Below are 24,162 nucleotides of genomic sequence, written 5' to 3'. Positions count from 1 at the left end.
TTGACCTAACATTTATAAATTCCTAAAGTTTTAAAAGTGTTATTATAATTTAATTCACATAAAAATACATTTGAGTTCACTCTGACTTTGTAAGATGTCTTGACTGTCAGTCAGCTTGTGTATTAATTTGTCTGATTATCAATCTGTGAAGTTTGTGTTGCTTTGTCTGTCATATCTGTAAAGAGCTGTTTTTTATTTGAGATAAAACATTTTTTGTTCTTTTTTTACATTTTTGCAACATTTGTTCATAATTTAATATCGGTTGTAGATTTAAAAATATGTGTTACTAGCTGGTCAAAATAATATCAAAATGGGTTTTCTCAGAGGGCATCAGAAATTTGCTATGGTAACTAAGGTAAACATTTGCATTTGGAGAATTTCTGGTTAAGGTTGGTGAATATAGGAGCAGCTGCCTGGGAAAATAATCTCAGCCTTTGTTCATTAACAGGAGCCCCCAGTGAGCTCCATAACTTTATAGAAGATATCCACATAAATGTTATGAAAAAATATATTACTGTGATAAGTCTGTGATGGTCATCATCAAAAGGATTAAGTTTTCCAGACAATATGATTTTTATTTAAAGATGTTCGTGTACAAAGGTTTTTATATGATTAAAATAATTTAATATTATTATTTTTGTAGCATATTGAATGTATTCATTCCTACAGATGTGCAGGTTTTCCCAAGTGTGGAATAGGGACTGTTTAAAGGGATAGACTTTCCTTTTAAATTCAAACATCTGTGTTTAACAGAGAACTTATGTAATGTATGTCCCTTCAAGGTCACTCAGGCAAAATCTTCTTATATATGAAAAAGAGAGAAAAAAGTAGGGAAATATACCAAAATTAAATTTTAATTATGTTACAAAATGTCAGCATGATTGTCATGCTGCAATTTTCCATATGATTTTTTCATTCCGATTTTCTGTGTAAAATATGTAACTGTTATCTGTTAATATTCTTTAAGGTTTCAAATATTAGAATATATATGGTTGTTAGAGAATAAAGATTTTAAATTATATTCTAAGGTGCATGATATTCAGATATATTAAGCTTACTGCGTCCACTACAGTGTAATGTCATTAATCTTCTCTTCTGGATGTTCAACAACTAAGGTTAGAGACCAAAATATTTGAAAGCTAGAAGAGCCTAAGAGGTTACCCAATATTTTGGCTACAGCTCTCCAATATCAACAGACACCCAGGACATAAGAGAAACTCTGCTGTGGTACCCTATAACTTGGTGAGTCTTCTAATCAATCTTTTGATCAGGGAGATCATGGGACCAAAGAGGTTCTATGATGTGCAGTGTGCCTAAGGAGAATCACTAGGAGAGAAAAATCTCCCATGCTTTCACAGTAAGAAACTTGCTCAAGCAATGGCAGTGACATCCAGATGTCTGACACTTCTAGAAACACTCAGAGGTGCTGCGCATGGTTCCAGGGTAATGCCTGAGGAGATTTAATTGACCTTGAGAGATACCAAGAAATTGATTTTGAGTGGTACAGGACTCGCTTTAACCTGGTCTTAAACACCCAGCAGAGAAGTATAACCAGTAGACAGAAGGTTGTCTGTAGAGTACTTCAAGCACAGCTTCTCCAAATTCAACTGGATCAAGTACACACACAGAGAAGGGGAGATGTTGGGAGCCACTGAGCTAGAGATGATCCAAATGTGCAGAGCTGAAAACACAAGTGTCTGAACAGGAGTTTCCCAAGGGCACGGGGCACCTGAAAAATGCTCTCAGGACATGGAGTGCTGCAGGTGAACATGTGTTCATGCCTTGAAAACATGAGTGAATGCCAGGTGTGAGAAGTGAGCTGGTTAAGCAAAGGGGCACAGGATGGTAAGTGTATAAATAAATGCATTGTGGTTGTTGAGCAGTCTTGTTCTTCCATTTGGAAGAGGACTCCACCTACCCCAGCTTTCTGTCTCTGTTTTTATTTTTTTTTTTAATTTTATTTAAAAGGAAAAAGAGAAAAAAACAAAACAGTGTAAAGGTACAACTAATACAGAACTACAAAAAAAAAAAAAAAAGTAAGAAATCGCCAGTTAATAGATTACACATTATCATCTTAGAGATAGTTGCTCAAGTCACAGGATCAAAGCGTATGAAGTGGACATTCAAACAGTGAGACTGCAAACAGCTGTGTTCAATGATCCAACCAAAGACATTAATATGGTCATCTATATTAACACACCTAAACACACTTGCAGTTGTATCCTTTAGAGCACTTTTTTCCCTCTCTTTTTACAACAAAATTTACACACTTTGGGTTTTATTACTCCACAATTCTTATTACTTTTTTTGGAAGAGAATAAAACCAAATATGACAAAACAAAGCTGTCAGTCAAAACCAAGGATAGACATAGCACATGAGGTAAAAACAGAGTACAAAGTTATCAACAATGGGTATCATAATGCCTCTTGCTTCTTTAAAAAGAATTGCCTATACCATTAGGTATTATAAAGTTGAACAAAACATACAGAACAAGACCAATAAAACCTAAATATTGTAAAAATTACAGGACTTCAAAAGAAGATAATAGTCAAACTAGAATGGGCATCATAGTGAATCTTATTGTCTTCAAAGTAGTTGCCTATACCCTCAAACTTGATACTATCAAACAGAATGGAACAGAGTCTATTCAGTCAAAACAAGATAGTGGGAGTAATACAGGACTTCAAATCAAGTTAATAGGAAATAAAAAAAGTTACTATAATATATCCTGCTATTTTTTAATTTTTCCCCTCAATTAAAAAATAAAAAAATAACTAAATTTTTTAATGAATAAGGGAGAGATTGAGATAAAAGAGGACATAACAACATAACAATACAAGTCAAGGCATGACAATTTCAGTAACCTAGTGCTTCACCACCAAATAACCCGACTTAATTGTAGTTACCATAGTGTCTTTTTCCTTGAAATATTTTAATATAACTTCATACACAATAGCATCAAATATATCAAGATAGTGTAAAACCATTCAAGAGGACTTCTGGGAGAACATGGCGGATAGATAGCAGCAGTTATGGAGGCTCTCTGAGATAGAATCCAGGAATGGGGTGGTGCGAGGAGTCCTAAGCAAGGGGAGATATACCCTGCTGACCCAGGAATGAACTAAGCTAAGAGAAACCAACTGGAAATGCAATCCTGGTGCTATAACAGGAACAGATAAAATCTCAATGTGGAAGCTGGATCCTGTGCCATTGGAAGCTGTGATTTGAATTTCCTGCTACCACTGCTGCATTCAAATTGGCCCAGCAGAGAGAGAGATGTGCAAAAACTCTGAGAGTTGGAATCAATGAACGGAGTTGAGAACAGGAATGGCAGGGAACCTGCATCAACCTGTGATGAGTGAGCGGAATGGGGACCCTTCCATAGAATACGAGGCATCAGCAAAGGACGTACTGGGACCGAGCAGACTTTCCAGAACACAATGCTGCAGTATCTTTAGTTCCATATTCCCCTTTCAAGCAGGATTGGTGGGGAGTGCCTGGCCTGGGTGGCATTGCTGATTAAGACCTAGTAGGCTAGCCCAAACCAGGTCCCAGCACCTGGAGGTGCACCCTAGCAGTGAAGCCTTTGGTAGGTTGACCTGGAGGGTCAGGCCCAGCAGAGGCTGCCCAGGTCTGTGTCTCCCTAGAACACTGCAGTGGGGAGGAGGGGACTCCTAGTCAGCACAATTCAAACAAACTGTGACAGAAAAAGAGAAAAAAATTACTGGGCCTCCTATATTTGCTTGTATGGAAGGAACAAAAAGTATGGCAAGAGGAAGCAACAAGAAAGGGTCCTCAGTTCCCAGTCCTGAGAACACTGATCCAGGAAAGGTGAATGCAAAGGGGAATGAGGAAATAAAACACACAATATCAGACATGGCACCAATAGACACAAAGTGCTATCTCCGGAGCCTCATAGATGACTTCAAAAGAGAAGTATTTAAAGAAATAAAGCAAGATATAAGTAGAATAGGTAGACAAATGCTAAGCACCTCCCAAGAAAAAACAGATGGTGGAATGGAAGAACAGAAAAAAAGGGGAGAATTGTTTGATGGAGAAAATAGAGAAAACATAGAATATGTGAAGCAGGTTTAAAGAGATTACCAGGAAACTAAAAACTATTGAAAGCTGGCATAACAGCTTGAAAGAAACTAAGGATAAGTTATCTGAACTGAATGGCAGATTTGTAATGTGGGAGCATGAAATGAAAAACTTCTTTAAAATAACAAGAAAACAAACAGCAATAATACAAAGGCTAGAAGATGATAAGAGGATCTATAATTTAAGAATTAAGAACATAAAAGAAGTAGGGACACAAACAAATGGACTACAAAAGCTATTCACAGAAATAATCCAAGAGAATTTCCCTAATTTAGCAAAAGATAAAGGTACTCAGATGAATGAGGCATACAGGACCCTAGGCACCTAAAACCCAAACAGAGATACACCCAGGCATATAATAATCAAAATTCCAGAAATCCAATATAAGAACAGAATATTAAAAGCTGTCACAGAGAAGAAACAGATCACTTACAAGGGAATACCCATCAGAATTACAGCAGACTTCTTGGCACAAACCATCAAATCACAAAGAGCATGGAGGGAAATAATTCAAGCTTTGAAAGATAGTAACCTCCAGCCAAGATTGATATATCCTGCACAACTGTCCCTAGAAATTGATGGAAAAACAAGGTGCTTCCATGATAAAGAGGAACTAGGGGAATTTGCAACCACCAAGTCAACTCTACAGAGAATACTGCAGGATATTTTAAAAAAGGAAAATACCAAGATTCCAGAAACAGTGGCAGAGAGGCCACAATGAATGGAGCAGAAAGCAAAATGAAGAACACAAACTGACAACAAATGACAGAAAAAGAGCTCAACAGAAATGAGGCAGAGAAGATTGGATGGTAGGAACAGCCATTTTGGAGAAAACAAGATATTATAATAGCTAGTGCTGATTTAGTATCATCTTGTTTTGAAATCCCATCAAGCTTTTATTCTTCTATCTCCATCAGTCTTAATAGGTTGTATATTACTGGATTTTATTATATGTGATAAGTAAAAACTTTTATAGATAAGGGGTTTATAAAGAAACCATTGTTCATTTTCTGATAGTTGGTGCTAAATATCCTATAATACTGTCATTCTCTTGAATGGTTTCACATTGTCTTGGTATGTTTGGTGCTACAGTATATGAAGTTATACTCAAAGATTTCAAGGAAAGAGACACTATGGTCACTATTTTTATGCCAGGATATCTTGTGGTGAAATACTATTTTGCTTAAATGGTTATGCTTTGACCTGTGTTGTTTTGTTGCTATGCCCTCTTTTATCTCAATCTCCTTTTTAAAATATTTTTTTATTTTTTTCTTTTTAATTAAGGGAAAAATAAATAAAAAATAGCAGGATATATTATAGTAACCCACTTTGATTTCCTATTAATTTGATTTGAAACCCTGTATTTCCCTCACCATCTTGTTTTGACTTATTTTCCCCTATTCTGCTTTGCTTGATAGTACCAAGTTCAAAAGTATAGGCAACAAGTGTGAAGACAATAAATTCATTATGACACCTATTTTGGTTGACTATTACCTTCTTTAAAAGTCCTGTAATGTCTCCAATGTTTTGGTTTTATTCTTTACTGTTTTGTTCAATTTTATTATAACTGATGATATAAGCAATACTTTTTAAGATGGCAAGAGGCAGTATGGTAACCATTGTTGATCACCTTGTATTTTGTTTTTACATTATGTATTATGTCCATCCTATTGATTTGACTGACTCTGTTCTGTTATGTCACATTTGGTTTTACTCTCTTCCAAAAAAAAATAATAAGAACTATGGGAGTAATAAAACCCAAAATGTGTAATTGTCATTGTACAAAAGAAAGGAAAAGAAAGTGCTCTAAAGGATATATCTGCATATATATTTAAGTATATGAGATAGATAACAATATTACTGAGTTTTGTTGGATCATTGAACAAAACTGTTTGCAGTCTCACTGTTTGAAAGTCCACATTATATGCTTTAATTTTGTAACTTGAACAACTATTTCTAAGATAACAATAAGTAATCTATTAACTAGTGACTTTCTACTGTTTATTCTTTCTGAAATTCTGTATAACTTTACCTTTTTTCTGTTTTTTCTACTTCTCCTTAAATAAAAGTTTTGAAAACCATTCAAGAGGATGAAAGTATTGTATTTAGAACCAGTTAACAGAAAACGAACAGTGGTTTCTATATTATCTCTTTGCCTATAACAATTTTTGTTTATATTATCACATATAATAAAATCCAGCAAGATACAATAGGATAAAACCAATGGAGACAGAAGAGCCATAGTTTGGTGGGGCTTCAAAACAAGATAATATTAAATCAGCACTAGCTATTATGATATCTTATTCTCTTCAAAATAGCTGTTCATTTCATTACAGGCAATAATATCAAGCATCCCAGAATAAATCCATTTCAATTAATAAGTTAAAACTTTATAAGGCTTCAAGACCACATAATGGGGGATCATGAGTATCACATACTTTTATCTATTTGAATCATTTCTTACACTAGGGAAACTATTCAGTATTCACACATGCGAGTTTGATTTATTTCACTTATGTGTATGGTCTCAAGCTGCACCCATTTACTGATAAATATCTCAATGTGATCCTCCTTTATAGCTGAGTAGTACTCCATTGTATAAAAATGCCACAACTTTTTTATCCATTCCTCAGTTGATGAACACTTGGGTTGTTTCCAAGATATGGCGATTACAAATTGTGCTGCTATAAACATAGGTGCGCATATATCACTGTGGTATAATGCTTTCAGTTCTTCTGGGAATATGCCTAGAAGTAGAATAGCTGGAACAAATGGGACTTCCAATCCCAGGTTTTTGAGAAATCTCAAGACTGACCTCCACAAATGTTATTCCAGTCTACACTCCCACCAACAGTGCAGGAGAGTTCCTTTTCCCCCGCAGCCTCTCCAGCTTTTGTTGTTGTTGTTTTTCTTGATCCTGGCCATTTTTACAGGAGTGAGATGGAATTTCAGTGTGGTTTTAATTTGCATTTCTCTAGTGACTAATGATGATGAACATTTTTTCATGTATTTATTTGTCATTTTTATTTCTTCATCTGAGAAGTGTGTATTCATCTCAGATGCCCATTTTTGGATTGGATTTTTGAACTTTGGGGGTCTGAGTTTTATAAATTCTTTATATGTTTTAGACAAAAGTCCCTTGTCTGAGGGACAGTTCACTGAGATCTTTTCCCAGTTTGTGGGTTTTCTTTTCACTATGCTGGAGATTTTCTTTGACATGCAGAAACTTTTTAATAAGAGGTGGTCCCAGTTATTGATTCTGGGAAGTATTTCCCATGTGGTTTGAGTCCTGTTCATGAATTCTCTACCTACCCCTATGTCTTCAAGGTTTCTACCCAATTGGTCTTCCAATAAATTTAGTGTTTCTATTTTAATATTCAGATCTTTGATCCATTTAGATTTTAATTTAGTACATGGTGATAGGCATGGGTCTAGTCTTAGTTTTCGGCAAATGGAGGGCCAGTTTTTTCAACGCCATTTATTAAAGAGACTGTCATTCTTCCAGTGAGGCTGCTCAGCTCCTTTATCAAAGACAAGGTGGTTGAGTGTGTTTATAGTTGTGGTTGTATCTTCTAATCTATTCCATTGATCTTCGGATCTGTTTTGATTCCAGTACCATGTTGATTTTACTGCTGTTGCTTTGTAGTATAACTTCAAGTCAGGGACTGTGATGCCTCCTGCCTTGCCTTTGCTGCTTAGAATTGCCTTTGCTATCCTACATCTCTTCTGGTTCCAGATGAATTTTAGGAGTGTTTTCTCTAGATCTAATAGGTATGCTGATGGTATTTTTTATTGGGATTACTTTGAATCTGTATAACAGTTTTGGGAGAATGGCCATTTCCACAGTTTATTCTTCCTATCCATGAGAAAGGGATGTCTTTTCATTATCTGAGATCATCTTCAATTTCTTTTTTCAGTGTATTATAGTTTTCCCTGTATAGGACTTTCATTTCTTTTGTAAGAGTAATTCCTAAATATTTCATTTTTTGGTTGCTAGTGTGAAGAGTGTGGCTTCTCTTATTTTTATCTCTGTGATTTTGTTGTTAGTGTATAGGAATACTATTGATTTCTGAGTAATGATTTGTATCCAGCTACATTACTGAATTTATTTGTTATATCTAAGTGTCTTTCAATTGAGTTTAGTCAGTCTTGTATGTAGAGTATCATGTCATCTGCAAAGAATGATAATTTAACTTCTTCTTTTCCTATCTTTACCCCTTTTATTTCTCTCTCTTGTCTAATTGCTCTGTCTAGTACTTCCAGTACTGTATTAAATAGGAGTGGTGATAAAGGACATCCTGGTTTTGTGCCTGATTTTAAAGTAAAGGCTTTCAATTTTTGGCCATTTAGTATGATACTGCTGTTGGTTTGTCATGGATGGCCTTTATTATATTGACTAAAGACCATCTATTCCAATTTTCTGTAAAGTTCTTATCATGAATGAATGTTGGACCTTATCAAAAGCTTTTTCTGCCTCTATAGAAATGATCACTTGATTCTTACTTTTGCCTTTTCAGTATGGTGAATTACGTATATTGATTACATATGTTGAACCATCCCTGCATTCCTGGGATGAATCCCACTTGGTAATGGTGTATAATTTTCTTGATGATTTGCTGAGTCCTATTTGCCAATACTTTATTGAGGATTTTTGCTTCTGTGTTCATTAGGAAGATTGGTCTACAGTTCTCTTTTTTAGTTGGGTCTTTCTCAGGTTTTGGTACTAGAGAAATATTTGCTTCCAGGAATGACTTAGAAAGGATTACTTCCCTTTCAATTTCATTGTTTGAGGTGTGTTGGCATTAGGTCTTCTTTGTATTTCTTGTAGAATTCTGCAGTGAATCCACCTGGGCCTGGGCTCTTCTTTGTAGGTAAGGACTTAATTACATTTTCAGTTTCATTAATAGAAATTTGGTTATTCAGATGTTTTACATCCTCTTGATCTAGCTTTGGTACTTCATATGTTTCTAAGAATCTGTCTATTTTTTATGTGTTATCAAACCTTTGAGAGTAGATGTTTTTTAAATAGGTGTTGATGATCTGTATTTCTATAGAGTCTGTAGTGATTTTGCCTTTTTCATTTCTTATTGCATGAATTTGAGTTTTTTCTTCCTTTTTTCCATAAGGTTGATTCAAGGCTTATCAATTTTATTTATTCTTTCAAAGAACTAACTCATCGATTCTTTGGATTGTTTTCTTAGTCTCTATTGTGTTGATTTCTGTTCTGATTTTTATAACTTTCTCTCTTCTTTTGGCTTTGGGCTTGACTTGCTCTTCTTTTTCTAGCTACTTGAGGTGTAGCATCAGGTTATTTATTTGTATTCGTTCTGTTTTCCTGATGTGGGAACTCAGTGCAATAGATTTTCCTCTGAGGATGGCTTTCATTGCATCCCAAAGATTCCAGTAAGTTGTATCTGTATTTTCATTTTCTTGTAGGTATTGTTTAATCTCTTCTTATTTTCCTCTGTGACCCATTGATTACTCAAGAGTGTGTTATAAAGTTTCCATGTGTTTGTGGGATTTTTGCAGTATCTTTTATCATTAATTTCTAATTTCAAAGTGCTATGATCTGATAACATGCAAGGGATGATTTCAACACTTGTGCATTTATTTAAATATGTTCTGTGAGCTAACATATGGTCTATTTTAGAGAATGACCCATTTACTGCTGAGAAGAATGTGTATTTTGATGTTGGGTGGAACATTCTGTACATGTCTATCAAGTCCATTTGTTCACAGGTGTGATTCAGTTCTGTTATTTCTTTGCTCATTTTCTGTCTGGTTGATCTGTCCCTTGGTTTCAATGGTGTATTAAGGTCTCCTGTTACAATTGTGTTACTGATATTTTTATTTTTTGTTTCTGTTAATAGTTGTTTTATATAACTGGGTGCTCTGGAATTTGTGCATATATATTTAAGACAGTTATCTCTTCCTCTTTGAGTTTTCCCCTAATGAGTATGTAGTGACGTTTTTTGTGCTTTCTGATCATTGTTGGTTTAAAGTTCATGTTGTCTGCAAACAGAATGGCTACTCCTGCTTTTTTTTTTTTTTTGATTCCTGTTGTGTGAAGTATTGTTTTCCATCCTTTGACTTTCAGTCTGTGACTATCCTTCTGGGTTATATGGGTTTCCTGTAAACAGCATATGGTTGGATTTTGTTTCTTGATTCATTCTGCCAGTCTGTTTTTTTTTTAATTGGTGCATTGAGACCATTTACATTAATGATTATAACTGTTATATGTTGGTTTATTGTTGACATGTTATCTTTCTGCTGTTGCATTTTTAGCTTTCTGTTCTGTTTAATTATCTTCTTTGCTTAGTGGGTTTTTCTTTGTGTATCTAAACTGTTTCTCAATATTTTTTGCAGGTTTGGTTTGGTGTTCATGAAGTTCTTCAGCTGTTCTTTGTCATGGAAGTATCTTATTTTACCATTGATTTTGAATGATAGTTTTGCAAGGTACATCAATCTAGGTTGGAAACCATTTTGCTTTAGTATTTGGAATACTTCACTCGATGCGCTTCTTGACTTCATGGTTTGTGCTGAGAAGTCTGCTGTGATTCTGATAGATTTTCCTTTATAAATGATCTGTGTTTTTTTTTCTGATAGCTTTTAATAATCTATTCTTGTGTTGGATTTCTGGGATGGTGATTATTATATATCTGGGTGTAGTTTTATTTTGGTTATGGTATTTGGAGTTCTATAATCTTCACTGAACCTGATGTGGATTTCTGATCTCATGATTGGGAAAATTTCAGCTATTACTTCTCTAAATATCCTTTTGATGTCCTTTATGTTTTCCGCTTCTTTTTCATTAATCCCTATCAATCTTATGTTGTTTTTCTTTGCATCATCTTGTAGTTGTTGAATTGTTACTTCCTCATTCCTTGTTCTTTTTAAAACATCTTTTTTTTCCTATTCACTAGCTGTAATTCTATTTTCAAGGTCTGAAATTCTATCTTCACTTTCATTGAGGCAGTTTTTATACCTTTCAGTGGAGTTTTGGATTTCCTGTATATCTCTGTGCATCTGCTTTATGTATTCTGTTTGTTTCTTATATTGTTCATCTGGGGATTCTTTTTGTTTAGTTCCTCCAATTTTTTAAACTGTGTTCTTTAGATATATTAATTTCTTTTATCATTTCTTCTTTTACCTGGGAGAGTATTTCAATTTTGAATTCCTTTAAAGCTTCCCATAGTTGCTTGTTTATTTCAGTAGCTATTATGTCCAATATTTGAGGTGTATGGCATATATTTTCCTCTATATACATTGCGCCTAGGGTTTCTTGAGATGGGCTGGAGGTTTGAGGTTGTAATTTGGTCTTTCATCTTGTCATTTTTCTATATTTCTGTGTTTGAAGTGTTATCCAAAAGCTTACTCAGGGTCTGTTGGAAATCCACTTCTATGTTCACAGCTCTGGGACTCTGGCACCCAGTTCCCACAGGCTGCTGGCCCTCTGGAACCCATGGTGCTCACCTGCCTCCTTAGAACTCTGCAGTCCCAGATAGGCTGTGCTCCGGGGACAGTGTGTGCCTGCCTGCTTACTTGGAACTCCACAGTTCTCCAAGTGCAGCCGGAATGGGGAGGCGGATGTAGATGCCTCTGACCTGCCTAGCTACTTCACTGCACCCTGAAGGCTCAAGGGTCCTGAACAGGCTGAGCTTGGGGGAGAGTGCGCGGGGCCCTTACCCCAGACTGTGGGCCTCTGGAACTGGTGATGCTCACCTGCTTCTTTAGGAATTTACAGTCCTCCAGACACATGGGGAAGCAGATGCAGGTGCCCCAGATCCGCCCAGCCATTCCACTGTACCCAGATGGTGGGAGGGTCCCAAATATGCTGGGCTCCGGGGACAGTGTGCCCATGCCTGCTTGCTTGGAACTCCATAGTTCTCCGAGTGCAGCAGGGATGGGGAGGTGGATGTAGGTGCCTCGGAGCTAGGTGGCTCCATGTTCCTGGACAGGCTGGGCTTGAGGGAGATTGCGCAGGGCATTTACCCCAGGCCTCCAGGCCTCTGGGACTGGTGATGCTTGCCTGCTTGCTTAGAAATCCACAGTCTCTCAATTGGTTTTGTAATGTTCTATTTTTGGTTTGATTTTGTTATCTGTCATTATTTTCTTCATCCTCTTGTCATTCTTCCTGTCAGGAACTTAGAGAGCTCTCACGGACACCAGCAAGATGTATGAAGAGGGTCTTGGGGATAAAATAAGGTACCTTATAAACCTCCTTATCTGAAATCAGCCAGAAAACAGGAACACCAGAAGTGAGCAGGCACAGTTTGTCATTTTGTGAACTGTGGTAACTGGTAGGTGTCAGGAGGGTGCATGTGGGTGTTTTATGTCTATGTGTCTCAGTTTAATGGAGAATAGATTTTTGCCTTCAATTAGTTTTTCTCATTCATGAAATTGTACATAAACAAATATGAAATTGCATTGTGAAAAATTGTTTCTCAATATATATGTCTTATAGGAAGAAATTTTGTTTTCAAAGCAAATATTATAGCTGAAACCACTGTGTGTTACTATAGCTGTGTGTAGAAACATGGAGAAATACACGCCCTTGTTTTCCAACATGTAGATTAGAGTACCGGCCTGTTACTGGGACACGAAGGAGTATTACATCCACATCACAGGACCACTGACAACACTCCCCCCCCCACAGTTACTGATATTCTATTACTTATCCCTGCTGGACCTTACCTTGATGTCAGAATCCTTTTAAAGACAAACTTTCAGAAAGCCACTGCCTATCATTTGTATTTAACATCAAAAGATGGAAAACTTTTGCTATCATAAGAAGGGTGAAGAAGCATGAATTCTTACATCTTTTAGACACGGGTTCAGGTCTCTCACTATGCTCTCCTTGTTGATATGAGTCTTGATGAGTTATCTTACGAACTTTGTTGCTTCAACTGTAAAATCAAGCTAATGTTTCCTACTTCAAATAGTTGCTGTGAGGACGAGAAGGAGGTAAGATATCTGAATAGAGTAACTCTGTCTGCATGGTCTTCCTAGCATAGTCTCTTTACTTTTCCTTTGGCCAAAGAAGCAGAGAAACAAGTCTAGTTTGGATGTTACACTGAGGGTGAAGGATAATATAGAGGCATGTCAGGAACATGAGCCAAAATGACCAGTATTCTTTCAAGGCTCCCTGTGCATGAAGAGAGACCAAAGTGATAGAGTTTTATCAAATCACAGACATATGGAATGTGGTGCCATCATTCTCATAAGAATCTCGTAATACACAGATACACTGCAGTTGTGCATTGTTACTCCCTGCCACCTAGCTGATCAGCAACAATGCTCCATATATTCGAATTTAAACAAAGTTCACTGGCTGTTCCTCATGCAGGCTGCTATATTAGACATGATTTTTAAAGCAAAGCCAAGAGGCAAAAATGGCAATGGAGAGTGCTTTGTTCACTTCTCTCTAAAAAACTGATGACTCATAATGTGAACTCAGGTACACCAGATTGAATGTGAATGATCTCAATCATTTTTAATATCATAAAATTTAAATACAGAAAGCCTGAGAGCTATTTCATTCAAAAAATGAGACAGACATTAAAACAATTTAAAAAGGTGCTGATGAAAGGCAATTTACATGTTTCTTTCATCTAGTAAAATAGACACCATTTTGAAATTGATTCCAATCTGACAAAAAGGTGAGTAGTCTTGCTCCAGGATGTAAATTGCCCACCTACAAATTTTGCTATCAAAGGTATCACATTCTAAAGCTTTAGTATTCTGTTCAGAGTCAGAAACCTATTTCTTTTGTGCTCTGATCTTTCCACAGGAAAATTCATGCCCATAAACATGTGCATGGTAATAAAGCTGCCCAGGAAAGATGGAATGGAATGTTGGCAGAATACAGTGTCGAGCTTGCCATGACTGTGCCACGTGCATGACACCTACTGGAACTGCTGACTGAAACATTATTTTAGTTCAGCGGAACTGAATACCACTGGGGTTTCACATTCTGCTACAAAAAAGGGCAGCGATGAACTGAATGCAAACAAATGTCAGTACTCCACAGGGATAGAAAGAACATTATTTCTGCTTCTGGTTAATATTAAGGATGTACAGTTTAACATCAAATTTAGCATGAGTTGCCCAAGGTACCAGTTATTTTTGGCAAGAACATAATATGATGTGGAATTTTATTCATTGTGTTATTTTTATTATTTTAGTGTGAATGTGCTGATTTTTAAATATCTTAGGCAACTGTACTTCATGGGTGAAGAGAATACAGCTTTGTGTTGGAAAAATTGTGAGTTGTATATCTACTGCCATAGAGAAGATACATTGTAGTCTGTTAAACTAATAGTTTTTCTAGAGCATGGAGTAGAACTGTATCACTTTCTCTATTTGAGAAATCTCTTCTGGAAGATGAGTTGTCTTCATAATAAATTTCCAGGAAAACTCAAAGTGACTATCTCAGTGACTAAGATTCTCTATTTTCCTGTATCAGGGGTAACAGGTCTAATAGAAAGTGGTGGATAGCCTGGTGGTGTGTCAAAGTGGCACTAGTGCCCAATGATATTGCCTTTCTCCTGGGAGATGACCCTTGATGTCATACTCACTATCTGGACTGCTTACTGATACCCAGTTGACTCGCCATCTGCTCCACAGTGCAAGTGGCATAGTCTCTACCAGGAATCCTACTGCCAGCCTCTATAACGGCCTTTGTGGTGGCAACCCAATTGACCATGATAAGTTACACTGATTAATTGCTGACGATAAAATTAAGATTTCAAGCCAAAAGAGAAAACAGTTGTAAGGTTCTTGTTCATGCTGAATTCTTTTCACTCTGAATTATTAATCAGAAGATTATTTCAAGTTTTCTTTTAAGGCTGTCTTCTGAATTTTTTCAGAATTTGTATTTACAATAAAATATGTGTATCTATAGATATGTGCAATGGATGTCAGGTTTATTGAATCATTAATTATATACTGCCAGGTCTTGAGACAGAATACTACTTTTGTAGTTCTCTACCCTACACATATACACAAACATGATACATTTATACCTGAACTTACTGTGCAAGGACTTTGTCTGCATATCCTAAGATGGTGAAAGGCAATTATTCCTCTGCTGAGAGAAAATGACCTGCGTGACTATGCTCGTTAGTGCACATCAGTGCACTCTGCTCAATACAGACCCCTTCCAAAGGGATCACCACGTCAGAACACAGTATTAAGAACACAGGATGAGCCCTGTCATTATCTCTTTATTAGATGCTAATCAGATGGTCTCCATGGACTTCTCAGTCATAGTCCGATGACACTCGGTAGATTCTGCAGCCACCTGAGCCTCAGTTTTTCTCTGTGTGTCCCTTCACCATCTCTCCATGATGTGCTGCTCCATTTATGTCTCTGTTCACAGTATAGTTTATGGTTGGTTTGTACTTTTACCCACCCTGTAGTTACAGTCTGTGCCCTTTTTATATTTAAAGGTATGTTCATATTATAATTGACACAATTCAGTTTTTCTTTTGCCTGTATTAAATTTAAAATTGGTTGTATTAGTTACTTTTTGAGTTTTCTAATGAATCTGAACTTCATCTCAATGACACGAGAACCTGTATTTGAGGCTATAGTCAGCTCTGGTCTGCAAGAACAGAAGAGAGACACAAACAAATCGAAAGGCCCTGGTCAGATGGGGCAGGTGCATCAATCAGCTGCATGGCGAGAAAGCTGTGGGCTGAGATGTGTCATGGGCTAATCAGCTTCAGTTTCATCAGTCCTTAGAAACGTTGAGACCTGTTAGATTTCACACTGATAGGCCCTAATCCTCATGGCACTCGGTTACCTGCTTTCCTGACAGGACCTTACATTGTTGCTCTAAAATGTCTGGCTCTCTAAAGAGTGAAAATATCCAAATGAAGCCTATGTAAGGGGCTATATTATTTTAGAAATGTAAATTTACTCAGGGCAAGAAGGCAAATGGCATTTGGAAAATGCTCAGTATTGTCTCTTTCTAGTAGGCAGATGGAAATTTATGAAACTTAAGGGAAATAAACTGTGGTACCAATTTACTAAATTTCTCCTCAGGTTTTATTAATAACTTTTAACTACATTCCCGTGATCTGTGGAATGTGACACCTATGTTTGTTTGGTATTTAGAAATGATTAGTAGTAAGTTTTTTCTTTTTATTACAGAAATCTGCAAATACATATTTGGAATAGTTACATACGTATAACACAGTATGAAATGAAGATAAAAGCAAGCAGGAAAACAGCTCACAGAGCATTTCAAGTTAGACGCTATCATAAAGGTAATGTGAGCTATTCTGCACATTGAAAATACACTTTAGAAATTTTATCTGTGACACATTTCACGAATGTTTATTTCAAAAGGCACATTAAAAAGAAAATCATAAGCATTACTTCACTTTGCTGTTTGCTTATTATGCTGTACCTAAAATAAGTCATGTTGAATGAAGATGATGGAAACTTTTTTATTTAATTATACTCTTTAATTTTTAAAAAATGCTTTATCTGTGAAACTCTTTGAATGATTCCATCTTCCCCAAGTACTTCTGTTTCCTATAACTCCAATTTTATTAAGTAAAATCTTATTCAATAGTTTCTATTGATTTTTGAACACATTTGCAGGGAAGTACATACTGATTAAAATTACTTATGGTCACTTAACCTTTATAACAAAACTGAAATATGTGAATTTAGCCTCCATCTTATTAATTAAAAAGAACTAAAGTCCCTCCAATTTAATACATTTTCAAGACCATGTAAGGAAGTGTTATCAAAAGAAGAAGCGGTATTCTTGCCTCTTCTCTAGGGTAAGATTCCTGAGAACAGATGTGGCCTCTTTCCTCATCTCTCTGAGGCAGTTGCCACACAGAAACTTCCTCACTCATGCTCAGGCAGGAACATTTTCCTTCCTGTCTTCACCCAGCTCCATAGTGGTTTAGTGTTGGCTGCATGTTTTTAACTGGCAGTGATGTAAATAAGAGGTTTTCATGACATTTGATTATAGTTTGTATCTTAAATATCCCTGAAGGCACATGTGTTAAAACTTGGCCAAAGTACGAGGTGCCATGGGGAAGTGGTAGAAGCTGCAGGAGGCTGGGCCTGGGCGAAGCTAGGTCACTGGGCATTTGTGCACAGCGTGGGAACTGGAGCTCTGTCTTCTCTTCCCTTTGCTTTTTGGCTGCCATGAAGTGAGCAGCTCCTCTACACACTCAGGACTCCACAGACTCAAAGCATGGTGTCACCCAATCCGGGACTAAACCTTTCCCTTTCCCTTCCCTCCTAAATTGATTAAGTCAGGAGTTCATCACAGTCCCAGAAACCTGATTTATAAACTTTCTTATATACAATAAATCATCTTTGTTTTCAGGTTTCTGCTGCTGGGTTGATGATGGTGATTTAATGTCATCACAATTGAACTTTGGGTTTCCAAAGTGTTTAGAAAAAAAGGCAAAGAGAAGTTTTATCCAGCAAAATTATGTCTTTTAAATCAGTGTTCACAGATGATTCATATTGTAGTTTATTTTGCATCTGATTGACCAGAACTTGCTGAATGGGAAGATAGGAACTGTAATCTTTGACTATGGGTGATTATGTCTCTAAAACTTTCCATAATACCACTAAAGAGGAAAGTGAGAATAGAGATTTTACCTACCAGATTACATCATGGCTGTTATTGCTCTAAAATTCTTCCTATTGTAGGAAAAGCCTCCCATGTTCCCAACATTGATCAATCTACCCTCTGAATTTTCGTAACATTTTAATTTGGAATCTGTTTTTTTTAGTTTTTATGTATGCAACAAAATAGCAGAATCATTCAGATGATTCTCATTCATGAGAGCTTGGTCTCTTCACTGTGAAGCATTCATGTGTTTGAAAGCAGGTTCTTATCGGAAACTACTTTTTATTTGCCATAGAATCCTGTTTTGTTAGCAGTACTTGTTTTCAATTAGGCATGATTATAGCACCTATTAATGTTATTTGATCAATCCGTGTCACACTGATATTCTTAATTGCACTTGAATGAAGCTCTCTTTTTTTGACAGAATTGCAATTATTTAAGGATAATCGAAATCAGAAAAATGAGAAATATTTAGTTTACTTTCTTTCTATTTTAAAGAAAATAAAACTGAATAAAATAAAACAGAATAAAGCCAATCAGAACAGAACAATGAAAGCAATCCAGGACAAGATAATAGAAAATCAACAATGGCTACCATATTATATCTTGTTATCTTCAAAATAGCTTCCCATATCATCCGACATAATAAAATCAAACAAAAGAAGACATGATAAAACCAAAACAATGCAGGAGTTCAATCAAAGGAACTAGGAGTCAATGGTTACCATCTTATCTTTTTAGATGTTTCTTCCTGTATCACTTTCACAATATTTCTTGTATATTTTGTATCCCACTAACTCCTTCAGTTTTTTATGCTAGGGAGATAATATGATGTTCACCCATGTAAGCCACTTCACCCATAATCATGCTCTCAAGTTGCATCCATTTGCCTAGAAGGGCCTTAAGATTATCCTTCTTAATAGCTGGGTAGCTTTCCATTATACAATAATAGTTCATCATTTTTACCCATTCTGTGGTTGATGGGAAAGCTAACCCTTCTTTTTCTCTGTTTCCTGTCACATGGGACATGGTTTTCTATCCTTTAAAATTTAGTCTATGAATTTCCTTTTGATTTAAATGTGTTTCTTGTATACAGCATATTGATGGAACTTATTTCTTGATCCACTTTTCCTGTGTTTTGCTTTATTGGTGAATTGAGGCCATTTATATTAATGATTACAATTTATGTACACTGGCTCATCTCTACCATACTATCCTCCTGCCATTGGACCCCATTTTGTCCCTCTGTTTGGCAATCCTCCTCTGCTGCTGTTCCTGGAACCATGGTCAGCTTTATCTCTCTCCAGAATATCCTTCAGCACTCTTTGTAGGGTTAGTTTGGTGGCCATGAATTGCTTCAGTTTTTCTTTATCATGGCGGTATCTTATTTCTCCATAAATTTTGAAGGATAGTTTTTCAGGGTATGTCAATCTGGGTTAGAAGTTGTTTTCTCTGGGAACTTGAAACAATTTACTCCAAGCTATTCTTAATGGTTTGTGTTGAGAAGTCTGCCATGATTTTGATTGTTTTCTTTTATAGGTGATCTGTTTCTTTTCTCCAACAGCCTTTAAAATTCTGTTCTTGTGCTGAATGTCTGGGATCTTGATTATTGTATGTCTGGATGTAGATTTACTTTGGTTATGGCTAGTTGGAGTTCTATATGCCTTGCTTATCTGTGTCAGGTCCTTTTTCCATGTTTGGGAAGTTCTTAGCTATTACTTTGGTAAATAACATTGTTATGTCATTTATGATATATTTATGTCATTTGTGTTGACTTTTTCAGTGACACCTATCAGTCTTAAATTTTATTTCTTTGCTTCATCTTGCAGCAATTGAATTATTGTTTCTTAAGAGAGGTTTCCTTTCACAACTTTTAGCTGTAATCCTATCTTACAGGTCTTAAAGTCTATTTTTAGTTTCTTTTGAGCAGTTTTGTCAGGTTTAACAGAGTTTTTAATTTCCTGGATATCTCTTTGAATCTGTTTCATGTATTATAATTCCTCCCTGTATTGCACATTCAAGGTTTCCATCATTTTATTATGCTCCTATTTTTTTAATCAGTGTCTTCTTTAGATATGTTCAGCAGTTCTTTCATTATGTTTGTTGTTTCTTGTTTTATCTGAGATATGATTGCTGATCTGATTATTTTTACACCCTATGAATTTGTTTGTTTATTTCCGTGGCTCTCGTTTCAGAAATTTCAGGTGTTAGACTTCCAATTTCTTTGGTGTCTATATCTTCCCGACTTGTTCTGCGTTGGCTGGAGTTCCAAGATTGCCTTTTGCTCCATTGTCTTGACGTTTCCTTGGTTCCTCCAGACAAGCCGGTTGTGTCTCAGGCTGGGCTCCCTCGATGGCCATGAGTGTGTGCTGGCAGGGCTACTTTTTCTCTCAGCCTGCACAGCTGTACTGAGACTCCCTTAATAATGGCAGGTTTTTCAGGGCATGTCTTTCTGATTCTTCTGGCCTGTGCTGGCTGCCTGTAGAAAGCACATGTCTACAATGCTGGCCTGCAGGTGCACAGGGTATATCTGGCTGTTTCTCTGTCTGTGATGGTTATGTGAGAGAAGCAAGCATCTCAATGATCAATATTTTTTCCTTCCTTTCTTTCCTTGTCTTTTTTTTTTTTTTTTCTTGGTCTTTTCGAGACAGGGTCTCACTATGCAGTTTAAGCTGGTCTTGAGTTTACTTTGTAGCCCAGGCTGGTCTCAAACTTGCAACAATACTGCCTCAGCCTCCTAAGTGCTAGGATTACAGGAGTGCATGACCATGCTCAGCCTTAATATTTTGTTTTCTGTTAATAACTTTGTAGCTGAAAATTTTTTATATACTATAATAAGACTTTTACTAGAATTTTCATGAAAATGTTCATTATGATATGGAGACTATGAATGTATGGTTATAGTTTTTGATATATATACACTTGGGACATGATTGTGTTCATCAGCTGTCAGTTAGTCTACCAAAATTCCTGAGTGGTAAGATTAAAAACAAGAAAAGTTTAGTTTGTCTCACAGTTTAAGAGGTCATATCCAGGCAAAAGCCTACAGCAGAAGAAAAATAACTGCTTTCATCTTATAGAAACCAGAAAGTAGAAAAAAAGATCACTCACTTTCTATGTCAAAGCCATTGCTCCCGAACCTGTTAAACCATGCATTCACAATGGATTAATTAATGCGTGGGATCTAATTGGCTCTCAAATGTTCCACCCAGAACTGCTGTGTTAGAACCAACTCTTCAACACATGGGCTCCTGGGGAAACATTTAAAATTCAAATGATAATGAAGATAAAAATCATGTCATTTCAAAATGACAGCAACTTAGCTCTATTTAAGGCTTTCTTTATGTGTTTTCATTCCTCATGCAATAAATTCTATTAAAGAATTCCTTCAGTTGAACTTAGGAGATACCATGGACAGAGGCTCTCTACTGATGTGCCTGGTCGGAACCAGTAAACACTCTTCACATTGTACTGGAATAAATAAACTTTTTATTCCACTATGGACATTCACAAGTGACAACTTTCTCTCTTCTAGCTTAATGCTTTAGAATGAAATAGAAATAGTGTCAGAATATTTTGATGTGAATGTTCAGAAACCTGTAGTGGGTTTCATGCTCTAAGTTTATGTCCAAATCCAGGAATTTTGTTTTGAATTTCTTCACAGTCTGTTGAGAATCAAGAGTTCACCTGGAGAAACTCCTGAGAAGATCAAAACTAGTTTTATTTTTGCTTACTAGATCAGATAAGAGTCCAACTTGTTGATCCAGCTAGCATCTCAGAGTTGTCTGTGACAACAGCTCCCCTTCATTCAATCCTAGTAATATAAGTAGACAAAGTGAAATGTGTTTGTGTTTAGAAATTTCTCAACAATGGAAAGTATTCAGAACTATTTCACTATAGATATAATCATTTTCTATACATATATATAATATGCAAATTATAAGACCTATTTTTATGCATATCTATCAACTCAATTCATATGCTAAGAAATTGGTATCAATAAATATAAACTAAATCCACAAGTTTTTCAGTATACTACTATGACTTCTGGAATTCTCCAAAATCCCAATTTTTAATATTTTAATGGGCAGTTGCACTGTGAAAGCATTGTAAATTCTGTCACTTTTCCACTGTATTAACTTTAAAATAGTAAGAAAATGTGTTCACTGTGGACTAGAAATAAATGGGCATACGTTCATAGTCTTTACAAAAGTATCAGTTTTATCATGTGCAACTGTTAAAGTAGGTTTGGGTGAACTTAATTAGATTATTTGCACCATGTTGTTGAATCAAATGGATTTTCGCACCCACAATCTATTAGTTTTGTACATCTGTGTAGATGATAGGTTGAATTATATGTATAGCATACACACCAGTTGTGTATGCTTTAAAATGTAAATATTTATTCCTCACCCAGAGTGAAGAAATCTAGGAAGGCATAAAATTGACATATTTGGGCTGGAGTAAAATTTATGTGTATTTTTAAAATGTGTAAATTATGAAAATTGAACAATATATGTCATATAATTTGTGGCCGTGATTATCTGACCATGTTTTGTCTGCTTATCTGTCTTTCGAAGGATTTTATGTGTCCCAATAAAGATAGTGATCGTCTTCCATGCTTATCTTCCTATCTCTTTCCCTGTCTGTCTGTATCACCCTTTCCCTTTCCCTCTCGTTGTTCCTTTTCCTCTCTTTTCTGTTATAACACTGTCCCCTGTGTGGCTTCTGGAAGCTGACAAAGACCAGAGACTGACTTACTAAAATCACTGACTACACAACCTCATCCTGGTGACATTGCTTGCCTGGAGGTGGGCATATGAATAAAATTTGTCCAGTAATTGGAGGAGAGGTTTCTCTTTTTCAGAAAAGCATCTGGAACAGTAACATTTGGAGGGCTACTCTTAATACTCAGTTGTCAGCTTTTGAATATGCAAGGTATAATTTTTGTAAATGTGATTTGAAACACTTTATTTTTATATAAATATTCCAAAGTATTCATTCAATATGTATAGCCAGTTTCTATATATTAGACATTTTGCAGGTTCTTGGGAAAATTAGTAAATTAAAAAGTAAGTGGAAAAAGCAAATGCCTTCTAGAGCTTCAGCGAGCTTCAAGTTCACAGAGGAGCAACATGTGTAAGATAAGCATAGAAGTAAATGCATTACTCCAAGTTAATTGTGAAGGAAACATTGTTGAAAGTGTTTCTAATGAGTAAACACAACTTGCTGATCAGTCAGAGAAAGATTCAGTGAGGTTATTAGAGACTTAGAATTTGAAGAATAATTTACACTGTGGATAGAGAATAGTGTCTTGTAATCTCTGTATTCAAGGGTTGTGGTTATTTTGAGTAACTGAAACACAACCACAGTGATTGTGTTCCTGAGAAGAGCCCTGTACCTTTGGGTGCAAGCAGGGTCATCCAGGACTTAGAATAAAGCATAACTTTATTAAATGATCAATGGAGTATCACAGAAAATCTGAGGACAGAGATTACATAGGGGTACAATTTAGCTTGGAAAGAAATGAGTTTGGCTTCAGTATACAGAGTCCATAGAAGGGAGGAGAGTGGAGTGGGGAGAAAGGCTGCAGGTGGAAGGAAAGTAGATTTGATCAGTACGTGGGGTGCTGAACTGGTGGAAAGGATTTGCTTCCTAAGATAACTTGGTTTTGTTTTATGGAAATGGATTCAATAATGTGCACTTTATTGAATAGCCAAATATATCATTTTTCTTCTCATTTCTTTGTGTTTACTTCTGTACTTGCAAATGAAATAATATGGATAATTCTCTACATGATTTGCTATATGTTATTTTCGTTTATAAAATATTGTCTTTAATATGTTTCAACTGTATAGTGGGAGTCAAATGCTATACTTTAAACATAAACTCACAGCTTTGTCTGAATATACTAACTGTGAAAGATTTGAAATTGTAAGAATATATAAAAGAAAACTAATCCAAGGTATGAATACAATGTGTGAAGTATTACTGAGATTTTTTCTAATTTGTTTCTACAATGTAGACTACTTTTTAGACAATTAAAACCCTCTAATTCATTCTTTTCATTTTATTTTCACTTATGTGAATGATTTTTCCTTGTACTCTTTAAAATGTAAGTTTTATTACATTTACATTCATTGTAAGAATATACCATGAATTTTTATATTATTTAGTCATTGCTACTATAAATATATTGAACTGAATATCTTTACATGAAAATATTTGAATAGTTGTTTTGAGTGGATTTTTGTAGGTACTGGGTATGTAAGAAATAATTTATACATTTTAAATTATGGATTTTTCTTTTTAATTACAAATGTGTCTGGTAATATAAAAATTTTTGCACTTAATATTAAGTAAGTTTAATATGAGGCTTACTGTGTGTCCAGAATTTAAACATTGCAGAAAGGCAAAGGTTGTATGGTGCTTGTTGTTATATTTAAAACGT

This window comes from Cavia porcellus, unplaced genomic scaffold (assembly GCF_034190915.1).
Source record: "Cavia porcellus strain 051 isolate PalLab524CR breed Dunkin Hartley unplaced genomic scaffold, mCavPor4.1 scaffold_4, whole genome shotgun sequence".
NCBI classification, from domain to species: Eukaryota; Metazoa; Chordata; class Mammalia; order Rodentia; family Caviidae; genus Cavia; species Cavia porcellus.
This window is presented reverse-complemented; position numbering follows the sequence as displayed.